Source organism: Phascolarctos cinereus, unplaced genomic scaffold (genome assembly GCF_003287225.1).
Source record: "Phascolarctos cinereus isolate Bilbo 61053 unplaced genomic scaffold, phaCin_HiC Scaffold_9;HRSCAF=440, whole genome shotgun sequence".
Classification (NCBI taxonomy): Eukaryota; Metazoa; Chordata; class Mammalia; order Diprotodontia; family Phascolarctidae; genus Phascolarctos; species Phascolarctos cinereus.
Genome location: NW_027556402.1, coordinates 197,457,149 through 197,470,990, shown reverse-complemented (window position 1 = coordinate 197,470,990; position 13,842 = coordinate 197,457,149). Strand labels below are relative to the sequence as shown.

The window sequence follows — 13,842 nt, the reverse complement described above, 5'->3', positions numbered from 1 at the left end:
CTTTTCAGTTGTATTTTTCTAATACCCTTTTCCCCCTGATTCTCCTTAGTAATTCCTTCTTTGTAATGTAATGTGCTGTGTAGTCTTTCCAAACGCTATGTACTGTTACCTATTGGTGGTATGCATTTCCAATTCTTTGATAACACTGGATAACAATAGTAATAATAATAACACCTAGCATTTATATAGTGCTGTAAGGTTTGCCGAGTGCTTTTATAAATGTTAAATCATTTTATCCTCACAATAGTTGTGGAAGGTAGATGTTGTTATCTTTCCCATTTTACGGATGAGAACACTGAGGCAAGCAAAAGTTAAATGACTCGACTTAGGTCATATGTCTAGGAAATGTCCGTCCGAAGCCACATTTGAATTCAGGTCTTCTTGACTCCAGGTCCTGTATTCTTATCACTGTGCCACATACTTAGTAGACCATCTAATGGCTAACACAAGGAAGTTTACTTAGCAACATCATGGAAGAGATAATCAGCAAGGCTTCAAAATTGATTCAGTTCAGTACAGCTTTCCTGCCTCTACATTAGCCATGTTAATTAATTGGTATGTAGTCTCATGTCAACCCTGAGGGAGATGCCCCTGATTCCTCATGGGCTGACTTTTGTAGTTAGAAGACCAGTTAACTACTCTTTTGAACCTTAGTCCTCTAGTCCACTTAATTTTTTAAGATGGTTTATATGCTTTATAAGGTAAAACTAGCTTAACTTTTGTTGACTAGATATTCTTTCATCCCTTGTTAGTAAGGTCTGAAAAACCTCCCTTCTCTCAAAATGATCATAGAACCATTACTGTACAGCCCTGATTTGGGGGATGTAAGAAACCTGATATAGGCAAAAGTAGAGAAAAGAATTAGTGCAGATTCAAGAAAAAAAACCCTAAACAACTAAAAAAAGACAGCAAAGAATGTAAAGACCCCCTGAAAGAATAACTAAATATGAAGAACAGAAATTCCAGGCTTTGCCCTCTCCCTTTAGAAGGATCAAGTCCCAGATCTTAAAATTTTGGTGCGCGTAGTTGTTGATGCCAAAACTTGTCAGTTCACAATATGTCTCATGATATAAATAACTGATGAAGAGCATAAGCAGCAGCAAGGCTGCACATGGATGGTATATGAAGATACTTCCGTCATAATCATCTGTAGCAGGGTAGCTAAGAAGCCTTGACCTTCTTGGCGTGCAGTCATTCCCAGGCCAATACTCGAGAATTGCCATATATCACTATCAACTCAGTGTTTCCTAGCCCACCAGCCAGGAGTTCCTCTTCCTCCCTGGGAGCTCCATGGAGGTGCTCTTTGCCCCTTTATAAGTCTTTGCTGAAGGACCATTCCCTTTTTTCAGAGGCTGTCTTTTGTGATGCCAGAAAACAAGATAACTCCCAACAGTTGGCTCCTTTGGCCTTATTGAGGACCAAAGCCTGACAGTGTGGAGAAACTTTTTCACTTCTTTTTCATTGTACTAATTGAAGAACTAATCTGGACCTGTAACGTCACCTGCACCATTGCTGTCTTTGTAATACTTTCCCCCTGAACTTGAGCTTGAGCCTTGGAATCTTTTTTCCCTTCTGTCCTGTGCCAGATTTGTACATGACTAGTTGCCATGCTTAAGTAGTTGTTTCTCTTAGGTTTGGAAAGGACTCAAGTGTTTTTCTTAATAATGGAGGAACTTTGTTATGTCTATAGGCATCAGTGAAGGAGCTAGGAGATAGAGATTGAAGATATAGGGGAGAGGATGACTGAGGTCAGTCTGCCAGAAGAGACCAGAAAGGATGAGATGAATGATTCAAATAGAATGATTGGCCTTGGCAAGGAGAATGTATCCTTCATCATCAGATATTAAAGCAAAGGGAGAAAAAATAAATGATGTTTTCGAGGAGTTATGAAATGGAGAGTATATGAGAAGGAGATCATAGCAAAAAGGTCTCAATTTTCTCATTAAAGTAGAAGAGATCCTGTTTTCAAAAGGGAGGTGGAGGAAGAGGCATGAGGAGACAATGTTTGGAGCATCTGTTGTAGGGGTTCAATTTTTCTTTTTCTTTTCTTTTTCTTTTTTTCCCAATTTTAAAGTGAAAAAAGCTATGAAGATAAAACTAGTTTAAAGAAGGCTTGTTAAGAGACCAGACTAAAGGGGCAGCGAAGTGGTGCAGTGGATAGAGCTCTGGCCTTGGAGTCAGGAGGACCTGAGTTCAAATACAGACTCAGACACTTGACATTTACTAGCTGTGTGACCCTGGGTAAATCACTTAACCCCAGTTGCCTCACCAAAGGGAAAAAAAAAAAGAGAGAGAAAGACCAGACTAAAAACAAAATCATTCTAAGGCCATTTGAGGACAAAACGGGAAGGAGAACAAATTCAAAGATGGGAAAGATCTGCAAAGATTTTTTTATCAACCTCTTTTCCCTGTTGAGGACAGTGATTTACTTGTACCTCACAGTCCCAGATGTGCTTATAGAGAAAGTAAAAATGGCACTGGAAAAAAAAAAGGGGGAAAAAACAGTTGGACATTATACAAAAGGAAATCCAGGTTGAAGGCAACACCAGGTATGAGGATATTGTGAGCAGTCAGTCTTCAAAATATCTTAGGGAAAGCTTGGACTTGCTATTATTAAAAGAAAAATCACTGTGATGTAAGTGCATAGAAGTTCTGAACTTCAGATCTGTAAGACCTGAGTTTAAACCCTGTATCAGGCAGGCATTTACCAACTGTGTGACCCTGGGCAAGTCATTTAACTTCTCTTACCTCATCTGTGAAATGATGATAATAACAGCATCTACTGTCTCCCAGAGTTGTTCTGACAAGCAAATGAGATAACATACATAAAAGCACATTGCAAGCCTTAAAGTGCTAAGTAAATGCTATCATTTAGTTGTCTATTTAGTATCTATTTAAAGATTTTTTTTTTAACCACACCAATGATTTCATTGATTAAAGGGAATTCCCACTGAGGAATTTCCTCCACCAATAAAGATTGACATCTGTCGTAGGAGCAAGTATACTCCAAGTAAATTAGGCTGGTGTTTTGTTTTTATTTTTCTTACAATTGAAATTGTTCTGGAGGCTTAATTGATTTAAGGCTTAAAGCATTGATGTAGTTTCCTGGTCAGCTAAGTACAAAATCCAGCATGTATGAGGATACTATGGCTAAATGAATCAAAATTGTAGCCTTGCCGAATATCCTTTCTGTACTACTGCTTGTTAAACTTCATTTTGTTAACTTTCAGATGGTTTACAAGAGCATTATTCCATTCCAGTCTTAAACTCGAATCACTAGACCAGCATGAGTAAAGCCTACCCTGGTACATTTTGCATTTAGCATTATTGGATTAGAATGGCCTCTGGATTGAAGTAGGAGAAGGACCATTCAAAGGAAGAGGGGTCCTAGGTGATAGATACCCTGATGCCTTGCATCCTCTTGCCCTGAAGCTTTTGGTGGTCACCTAGAAGATACTGCTGACCAAAGAGGAGTAGAAAATAGACTATGAATATTCAGTAACTAGAGATAGGTGTTAATTGCTCTTGAAGTCTTTGAGAACCTTTATGTTGAAGATGATATCTCTAGGCCCACCAGCTGTGGTACTCCCGGCCCCCCTCCTTAAAGACTATTGGGTAATTTAGAACATTGCTGAGTGGAATGCTTAGGACTTATTAATATGGCATTTGGGAAGTCATTGAGAGTTTTGTCACATGGGCTTTCTTGAGATTCCTTGGTCCAGGGTACTGAAGGAGGTTCTTAGAAGAATAGTGTTTCAGTCTCCCCTGGAACCAAACCTTTTCTCCAAAAGGGGTTATGGAAAACTGTATCAAATGCGACATGAGTGAATGATGCAGCAGAAAGAAAGAGTGCTGGATTTGGAACCGGAGGTGTTGGGTTAAAACCCCGGTTCTGCCACTTAACTTCCTGTGTGTCTTTGGACAAATCACTTAATTTTTCTTGACGTCTCTTTCCTAATATATAAAAATAAAGTTGTATCAGATGACCTTTAATGTCCATTCCAGCTCCAGTGATCATATCCTGATTTAATTTAGAGCAACTTTTATAGGTTCTGTGTAGACTTTTTCTGCCTCTTATTCTCTGCAACAGATGTAGCTATGTAAGTTATAATTACGATGACAAAGCGTAGGAAGTGATTTTTTTTAAAATTTCCTTTGGATACATAATCAAACTTACTCTGCCAGCTCCTTTGTTTACCTTCTCCAAGGAGAATATGAGACTTCCTTCATTTATTTCACACTTCCTTCTGTCTTCTGCATGTCTTTTATAGTAAGAATATCAATAGTGATATGATTCATTTCCTATTGTAGTATGCATACTTTATACCTTGGACGAGTCTCACGTATGTATAAAAACCCAGAGGCAAATGTTTATAGATGGTTTGACATCTATCTTAGTGTGTTCTGACTGCGTCATTGCCACTGTTGCTTCTCTCACTGCTGAAGTAACATGGGATCAGAAAGGATTGATATCCTTTTTGTTTGTTTGTTTCGTTTTTAATGCATTGCCATGACAAAAAAATTCATCATTAAGTGGTCTCTCCATACCTAGCTACATTTGGGGGGAAATAAATTTATGCATTCTTTTTCTAGTAATATCCTTGAAGCCTTCTAGTCAGTCAATGAAGATTCATTAAGCAGACAGGCACTGGGCTAAGTACAGGTCTTAAAGAGAAAGGCAAAAAGTCATAATCTAGTGGGGAAGATTATATGCAAACAACTATGTATTGACAAGCTATATACAAGATAAAATGGCAGTAATCAATAAGAGTGAAGACATTAGAATTAAGGATTATTGGGAAAGGCTTCTAGTAGAAGGCAGCATACTTTGGCTGGTCTTGAAGGAAATTAGGGTAGCCAGGAGGGAGAGAGCTCCAGGCATTTGGGAGAGCCAGTGAAAATGCCTAGAATCAGGGGATGGAGTAATGCAGTAGGAACAGCAAGGAGGCCATTGTCACTCAGAGTACTGGTGGAGATGGGGGAACAGGTTATAAATGGCTTTAGAAGTCAAACAGTTTTGTATTTGATCTTAGAGGTGATAGGGAGTCGCTGAAGTTTATTGAATATGTGTGTGTCTGTGTAGGATGGACTGGGGTGGGGAGAGACTCGTGACCAACTGACCAATGCAGGCTATTTCAGTAGTCCAGGTTGTGAGGTGATTAGGTCCTGTGTCAGGATGGTGGCTTGTCAGAGGAGATAAGGGAACATGTGGGAGATGTTCTAGAAGTAAAATAGGCAGTCATTGACAACAGAAATTACATTCTTCAAAGTTTTTCAAACTTATGGCAGGTGTCTCCCTTGGGGGCAGGTGTACTAGATTTTTGAGGAAGGAAGCAGTGATCAAAATTATAGGTTATTTTTTAGTACAACTCCTATGTAAATAATGTTTTTTATTTCAGTAACAAGTTCAAACCAAAGTCAGAAGCCAGACTTACTTGAATAAGCTTCAGCTACAAGTAATTGTAGCTCTGATTATTTAGTACAGCATATATAAATGCAGCTGGTTTTGAGTTAACAGTGGTCCAAGCTTGATATGGGCATGATTTGCCACTGTTACTGTCAGTTTTGGGTAGAATTATGACACAGATGAATTGTGTCTTCTTGTTGCTCGTTGTTGCATTTGAATGTGAGATGTCTAAACTTAAAACAACTTTTGTGTGGAAGTTAAAAGTACCATTAAGTGATGCCAGAAAAGTATGAAAAAAAAGAATAATCAGCTTGGCAAAGAAGGCCCCAAAAAACGAAAACAACATTTTAAAAAGCAGAATTGGCCTAATTGCAAAAGAGGAATAAAATTTCACTGAAGAGAAGAACACATTTAAAAACAGAATTGACCAAATGGAAAAAGAGGTACAAAAGCTCACTGAAGAAAGTAATTCCTTAAAAATTAGAATTAGGCAAGTGAAAACTAATGACTCTCTGAGACTTCAAGAAACAAAACAAAATCAAAAGCATGAAAAAAAAAACAGAGGGAAATGTGAAGTATCTCATTGGAAAAACAATTTACCTGACAAGTAGATCAAGGAGAGGTAATTTGATTCAGTTGTTGGGCCACCTGAAAGCCATGATCAAAGAAAGAGTCTAGACATCATATTTCAAGAAATTGTCAAGGAAAATTTCCCTGGTATCTTAGAGGGCATAATAGAAATGGACAGAATCACCTCCTGAAAGAAATCCCAAAATGAAAACTCCCAAGATTGTTATGGCTAAATTCCAGAGCTCCTAGATCAAAGAGAAAATACTTTAAGAAGTCAGAAAGAAACAATTCAAATATGGAACCACAGTCAGGATAACACAAGACTTAGCGGCTTCCATATTAAGAGATGGAGGGCTTGGATTATGATATTCTGGGGAGCAAAGGAGCTAGGGTTACAACCAAGAATAATCTGCCCAGCAAAACTGAGTATAATCCTTCAAAGGAAAAATGGATATTTAATAAGATAAAGGATGTTCACGCATTCCTGATGAAAAGACCAGAGTTGAATAGAAAATTTGACATTCAGACACAAGAGTCAAGAGAAGCCTAAAAGTATCACAAGGGACTCAATAAAGTTAAACTGTTTACATTCCTATGTGGATGATGATACGTGTAATTCATAAAAACTTTATCCTTATTAGGGCAGTTAAAAGGAGTTTACATAGGCAGAGGGCATGGGTATAAGTCAATTATGTTGGAATGATCTCCAAAAAAAAAAAAACCAAGGGGTGAGAAAGAAGGGAGAAGGGGATAAAAGGTAGAATGGAGAAATTTTCATATAAAAGATGAGTGCAAGGAAGAACTTTTTAGTGGAGGATGAACCTGTTCAGCTAAATGGTAGTGGTTCTAACTGTGAATGTGAATGAGACGAGCTCACCCATAAAACAAAAGAAGATAGCAGAACGGATTAGAAACTGGAATCCATCATTATGTTGTTCATAAGAGACATACTTGAAACAGACACACGGTTAAAGTAAAGGACTGGAGCAGAATCTATTATGCTTTACCTGAAGTTAAAAAAAAAGCAGAGATAGCAATCATGATCTCAGTCAAAGCAAAAATAGATTTAATTAAAGGAGATTATCAGGGGAAACTATATTATGCTAAAAGATACCATAGACTTGAAATAAAATTAGAAAATTTTTACAGTAAGTTTCTTTAATAGAGGCTTCATTTCTCAAGTATATACTAAATATAGAATTGAGTCAAATTTGTAAAAATAAGATCCATTCCCCAACTGATAAATGGTCGAAGAAGATGAACAGGCAATTTTCAGAAAAAGTGAAAAAATGCTCTAAATCACTGCTGATTAAAGAAAGGCAAATTAACTCTGAGGTACTGCCTTACCTCTATCAAAAATGGCAAATGCTGGAGGGGATGAAAGAAAATAGGTACACTAGTGAACTGCAGGTGGAGTAGTTAACTGGTCCAACCATTCTAGAGGGTAATTTGGAACTATGCCCAAAAGGTTACAAAACTGCATACCCTTTGACCCAGCAATACCATTACTAGTTCTGTATCCCAAAGAGATCAAAGAAAAGGGACAAAAACATGTATGTATAAAAATGTTTATAGCAGCTCTTTTTGTGGGGGCAAAGAACTGGAAATTGAGGGAATTAGGTCTGGCTGAATAAGGTGTGACACGTGATTATGATAGAATGCTGTTGTGGTATAAGAAATGACAAAGGGGGTTGGTTTCAGAAAAATGAGAAGACTTGTATGAACTGATGCATAGTGAAGTGAGAAGAACCAAGAGAACGTTGTGCACATTAACAGCATTGTGGTAACAATCAATTGTCAAAGACTTGGCTACTCTGATTAATATAATGATCCAAGACAGTTTCAAAGAGCTCATGATGAAAAAATGCTATCTACTTCCAGAGAGAGAACTAGTAAACCCCGACTGCAAATTGAAGTACAATTTTCTCATTTTTAAAATTTTTCCTTTTTTTTTTTTAATGTGACCAATGTGGAAATGTGTTTTGCAGGATTTCACGTGTGTAATTGATACCATATTGCTAGCTTCTCAGTAAATGTGAGAGAGTGTGGTGGGAGGGAGGGGAGAGAATTTGGAATTCAAAACTTATAAAGAAAGGAATATTAAAAATAATAAAAATTTGGGAGGAAAAACAAATGCTTCATTTCTGGGTCATGTGAAAACCCTAATCATTTGAAACATCATCTTGAAAGTGTACATATAAGATTGGTTGTTCAAGATGAGAATTTTCCAGCAAAAATTATATAAAATGCAACTAACATATTTTAGGCTTTTTTGTTCATTTCCTTATAAAAAGTAGTTTATTCTTTTTCTTATCTTCCCATTTAGTAGTATTTTTTCCAATTACATGTAAAAATAGTTTTCAGCATTCACTTTTATAATATTTTGAGTTCCAAATTTTTTTTTCCCTCCTTTCCCTCTCCAAGACAGCAAATAATCTGATATAGGCTATACATGTATGATCATATTAATCATATTTCCGTATTAATCATGTTGTGAAAGAAGAAACAGAACAAAAGGGGGAAAAACACACAAAAAACCCCCCCAAGAAAATGAAAATGGTATGTTTTGTTCTGCATTCAAGACTCCACCAGCTGTTTCTCTGGATGTGGAAGAATTTTCCATCATGAGTCTTTTGGAATTGTCTCATATAATTGTATTGCTGAGAAGAGCTAAGTCTATCATAGTTGATCATTGCACAGTGTTGCTGTTACAATATACAACGTCCTCCTGCTTCTGCTCACTTCATTCAGCATCAGTTCATGTAAACCTTATAGGTTTTTCCTAAAATCCACCTATTTATCATTTCTTATAGCACAATAATATTTCATTACATTCATATGCCACAACTTGTTCAGCCATTCCCCACTGATGGGCATTCCCTCAGTTTCCAATTCTTTGCCACCACAAAAAGAGCTGCTGTAAATATTTTTTGTACAAGTAGGTCCTTTTCCCTTTCGTATGATCTCTTTGGAATACAGACCTAGAAGTGGTATTTCTGGATCAAAGGGTATACACAGTTTTATAGCCCTTTGGGCACAGTTCTAAATTGCTCTCCAGAATGGTTGGATCAGTTTACAACTCCACTAACAAAGCATTAATGTTCCAATTTTCTCACGTCTTCTCCAACATTTATTATTTCCCTTTTTTGTCGTGTTAGCCAATCCGATAGGTGTGAGATGGTACCTCAGAATTGTCTTAATTTGCATTTCTCTAATCAATAGTGATTTAGAGCATTTTTTCATATGACTATAAATAGCTTTAGTTTTTGCCTCTGAAAACTGCCTGTTCATATCCTTTGAGCATTTATCAATTGGGGAATGACTTATATTCTTACAAATTTAACTCTATATGTTTTAGAAATGAGGCCTTTATCAGAGACACTGTCTTTAAAAATTATTTCCAAGCTTTCTGATTTCCTTCCAATCTTGGTTGCATTGGCATTGTTGCAACTGATATATTTTGGGCATCACAAGGATTACTTGCTTTGAATAGGTTGATTGCAGATAAGCTAAGTATTGGGTTGGTTGAACTGATGCTTAGAGAATCATAATACAAATCAGATTTGAATGGTTCTACTTGCAGTTAATACTGTGGGAAGAAGAACTGCCTGTCAAAAGATTTTGCTGACGAATTAATTGAGAAACTATAATCTTCCTATTTTAAATTGTAGCTAGATAAAACAAGTTGTATTTAAAGATATTCATTTGCCTACATATGCTGCTAAATATGCTACTAATATGCTGCTAAAACTTATTAAGAAAGATTGTTGTTTACAAAACTCTTGATAGCAGTGCCAAGTCAAGATAAAATTTCAATGTAATAAATGAATTTTTAAAAATGAAAACTATTGATTGACTGACTAAAGCAATTATATTTTACTTCCATCTCATTTTTATTGGTGTTTTTTAAAAATTACTTATAGATATGTAGAGAGGCTAGCCTGGAAGGCAAGAAAATCTGATTTTAATCCTTAACCTCTCATACAGTGGCTGTGTGACCCTGAGTAAATCACTAAAAACTCTGTGCCCCGGGAAATTCTCTAAGATTGTATGTTACAGAGATAAGTGCCATCTGCAAAAGAGGCATGAAATAATACTGTATGGGGATTGATAGGTAAAATGAGGAATTTTTGAGGATGGAGGGAGACGTAAGCATAATTTTGCATTTTGTTGAATGGGTATATCCCTTGGTGAATATACAACTGTCTATGTGTTTGAAGAAAATCAGGTTAAGTAGAGCAGGATGGGCATATATATGGAAACTTTAAGTGTCTTAGAGATTTGAGGATTTTCTGATGACAGTAAAATTTAAAGGCAGACACTGCCAAATTTTGCTTTAAAACTGGTAGTTTTCTTGCTAGACTTTTATTATTAAGGCTAATCTTATACTTAAGCTATGAATAAAACTGTCTTTTACTTTACAAATGGAACCCTTAATGAATTTCCTGAATTAACTGCAAAAATATTGGCAGAAAGAAGGAAAAGGGGTCAAAAAAGAAATGGAAAAGAGATTATCTTTTATGGGATTAATTGAGCTTTAAGTGGTAATGGACAGAGAACAAGTGTGTAACATAATGTGTTCACAGACTCTTGGGGTTAAGGTGATTGGATAAAAATAGAGTGCTGGACCAGATGGACTCATGCTTAGACACCAAGTGGTACTGGCTGCCCAATATATCTTGGCTTCTGTTTTCAGCAAGGAGGAAAGAAGAATTTGACTGGCAGTTCTTGTCAATAAGATATTTGTAAGATTGATATTTGTAACTTTATGGTGCTTACATGTCCGTACTTTGTTGAAGTGGTGTTTATTTTTGCTAGGTGAAGTGTCAGTTTTTAACTAGATATTTGAATACTGTTCAAAATCTAGAAGTACGTTTAGGTTAGGTTGAAAACTTGAATTATCTTAGTATAAAACCTCTAATCACCTTATTTGAAGCTATTTCTATTCTCAGTCAAGTATATAGAAACAATTTAGTGGTTTTTAGTCATTAGATGTCACAGTGAATCATTTATAGAGCAGAAACTGGACATTGCTGCCTTAAGTTAAAGATCACTTAGTTCTCTTGGCCTTAAAAAAAAAAAGCTGTTTTTCTTTTAAAGAAGAGTGAATCTACACTTTTTAGTACCTTTTTGTACCTTTTAGTTATAGAAATAAACAAAATAAACAAAAAAATATGTTTTATTATATTTCATAATTCCATAGAAATTTATAAACTTGTCTATTCTGAAATGCTCAGAATACTCAGAAGATTTTCCCATTATGTTTCCAGGCATAATTTAGTTCAGATGCTTGTGTGTATAAAAACAAAACAGTGAAGTAAATTTTGTTTGGGGAGGGACATATGGCTATGGAATAATATTTTATTAGTTTCCATTTTAGTTGTGTTTTTGTGATAGAGAAATTCATATGGCTTTTTAAAAAAAATCTACTCTAACATTGATATTCACAGCGGAGACATATGTATCAACATTTTGGAATAGAATTTGGTTTAGAAATATAATTTCCCAAGTGTATTGTTAAAATGAGTTGTTCACCCACCTGCAGCCTGCCTCCCTCCTTCTGCGCCTTTCCTTTCTTTCTCTAGCCCTATTGATCTTCTAAAGATTCTTCCATATGGCAGTAATGGGCAACATGATGTTTATGGTATGTATTCTCAGAGCTGGAAGTTTGTTACCCTTCTCCCCACCTTTTTTCTCTCTCCTTACTTCCCTCTTCTTTGCATGTACTGTGCCCCACCAAGGTATCCCACATATTTAGCATGGTTATTTCTTGGATTCACTTAGTAAAGAATTCATCGGTGTGATTCACTCCATATTGGCTGTCTAGCTCCCTGACGATGAAGATAACCTGCCCAAACTCATTCCTCAGTGATGCCATTTTCCACTCCATCATGTCCTCCCTGTGCTTGTAATTCTAAAACAGCCCTCTCATTTTACTAATCCTGTTCCCCCTCTCCTACTCTTTAATCCCTTGTTCCCATCCTCAACCTAACCTCCAAAATACTTAGCACCCAAGATTTATATACCATTTTAACTGTGCCTCTCTCTCTGAAAGATCAGTTCCATATGTAACAAAATAATTTTCGTCTTAAATCTTTTCCTTTCTTACTCTTTCCAACTTCTTGCATTGACTGAAACTTGGTTCCCCTAAATTCAAAAGCATCCCTGACCACTATTTCCGTAACTGGTTGCATTTTCATGTCCCCTGATTTATTAGCATGGTGGGAGAGTTGGAATAATTCTTGCTTTTCCCTTTGCCACTTGCAGACTTTCCCTTTCTCTCCATCACAAAGTAATCTCTCCTCCTTTAATGCTTATTTAATTCATATTTATCATCCAGTTAAGATTTTATTTTGGCTGTATTTACTGACCTTCAGGACACTCTCTTTCCCTCCTCAGTGAGTTTAATGCCTCACTTACAGTCTTTATTTCCTTCCTAACTCCTTCTTTCATACTAGGGGACTTCAGCATACATATTGATATTCCCTCAGATACTCTTTAAGTTCTTAGTTTCTTGACATACTCATTTCACACAACCAATTCCATTCTACCTCAGCTGTGTGCAGAGAAATGATGTGCTTGATTGATCTTGCCATTACCCATTCATGTTCCTCTTTCATTATCAGGAACTATGAAATTCTTTATCTGATCATAATCTGTTGTTATTCTACTGTTCCCTCTGCTTTTCAGCCTCTTAACCTGTTCATGATAAACCCATTGGAGATCACCATGACTTCCAGTACCTTCAGCCTCAGCTTATTTATTTATTGAGACTGAATCTCCCTCTCTTATTCGGACTAGAAGTACACTGGTACTTCAACATTCATTGGTGTGGGGTTGGGGGGAAAAGAACTAGGGGTGCATGACCCCCACAAATGTGAAAAACTATGTGTATCTGTAAGCCCCACCCCAAACCTTTATTTTTAACAATTCTGATCTTTATATTTAACACAAAACAAGTAAAACAACACACTGCACCCATTAAAAAAAAGTTGCAGTTTCTACTTGAGAGAGATTCATATCTCACAAACTATACAGATTCTTTGCAGCAGCTGGTGTAGCTAGGGCAGCTGCTTCATGGATTTCTCTCTCCTAGCAAAAGTGTAAGATACAGTGATCACTGTGGGAGAACAATCACGTGACTGAGTCTGGATGGTAGAGAGACCAAGAGGTGTTCCCAAAGAGAATGTGTAGCACACTGAAACTTTTAACAAAATTTGTTTATAGTAAATTTATGTATGCGTACTTCTGCTAGTAAATATTAGATTAATAATATACAATATTTATGCATTTATGACTTACTAAATTTTTTTAGTTTTCTTTACCTACATACATTTGTCTGAGATTTCCTTCAGTACCCTGCATAAATTCCCATTTAATTAACGATGGCCAGCCCACAAATAATCAAAACTGCAAATGTGAAACCCACAAATGTCAAGGGATGAATGAATATTTGGTAGCCACTCAAGAGGCCCAATCCCACTGCTAATTTGCATGAAAGCTTAGACCTTTACTATTTCTGACATGTCCTTATTCAACCCTGGTGATCCCCTGTCCTTGGGGGCACCCTATGTTGGTGCCAGACTTAGTGCTGTACCTGGATGGCTTTAGCCCTACTGCATCTCAGAATTCCCAAGGTCAAGTGATCCACAGTCCTCAGTTTGGCATTACAGACATGTGTTGCCATACTCAGCAGTTTTCTCAGTTCTTTCCCAGACTATTACTTTTGCATTGGCCACTCTCTTCTTATACCCCCTGTAAACTCATCGTTGGGATTTCTGATCATCTTGCAAGACCCACCTTTGTTAATCACATCTTGTGAGTACCATCTGCATTTCTGATTGGAGAATGGAACTATAAACTGA

At 36.7% G+C, this 13,842-nt stretch overlaps 1 protein-coding gene across 5 annotated transcripts in view; it reads left to right on the top strand.

The window, feature by feature from the left end:
- The window catches only part of FAM193A (family with sequence similarity 193 member A), a 218,901-nt gene that overhangs the window by 51,322 nt on the left and 153,737 nt on the right, over window positions 1-13,842 (top strand). The gene's annotated exons all lie outside the window — the stretch shown is intronic.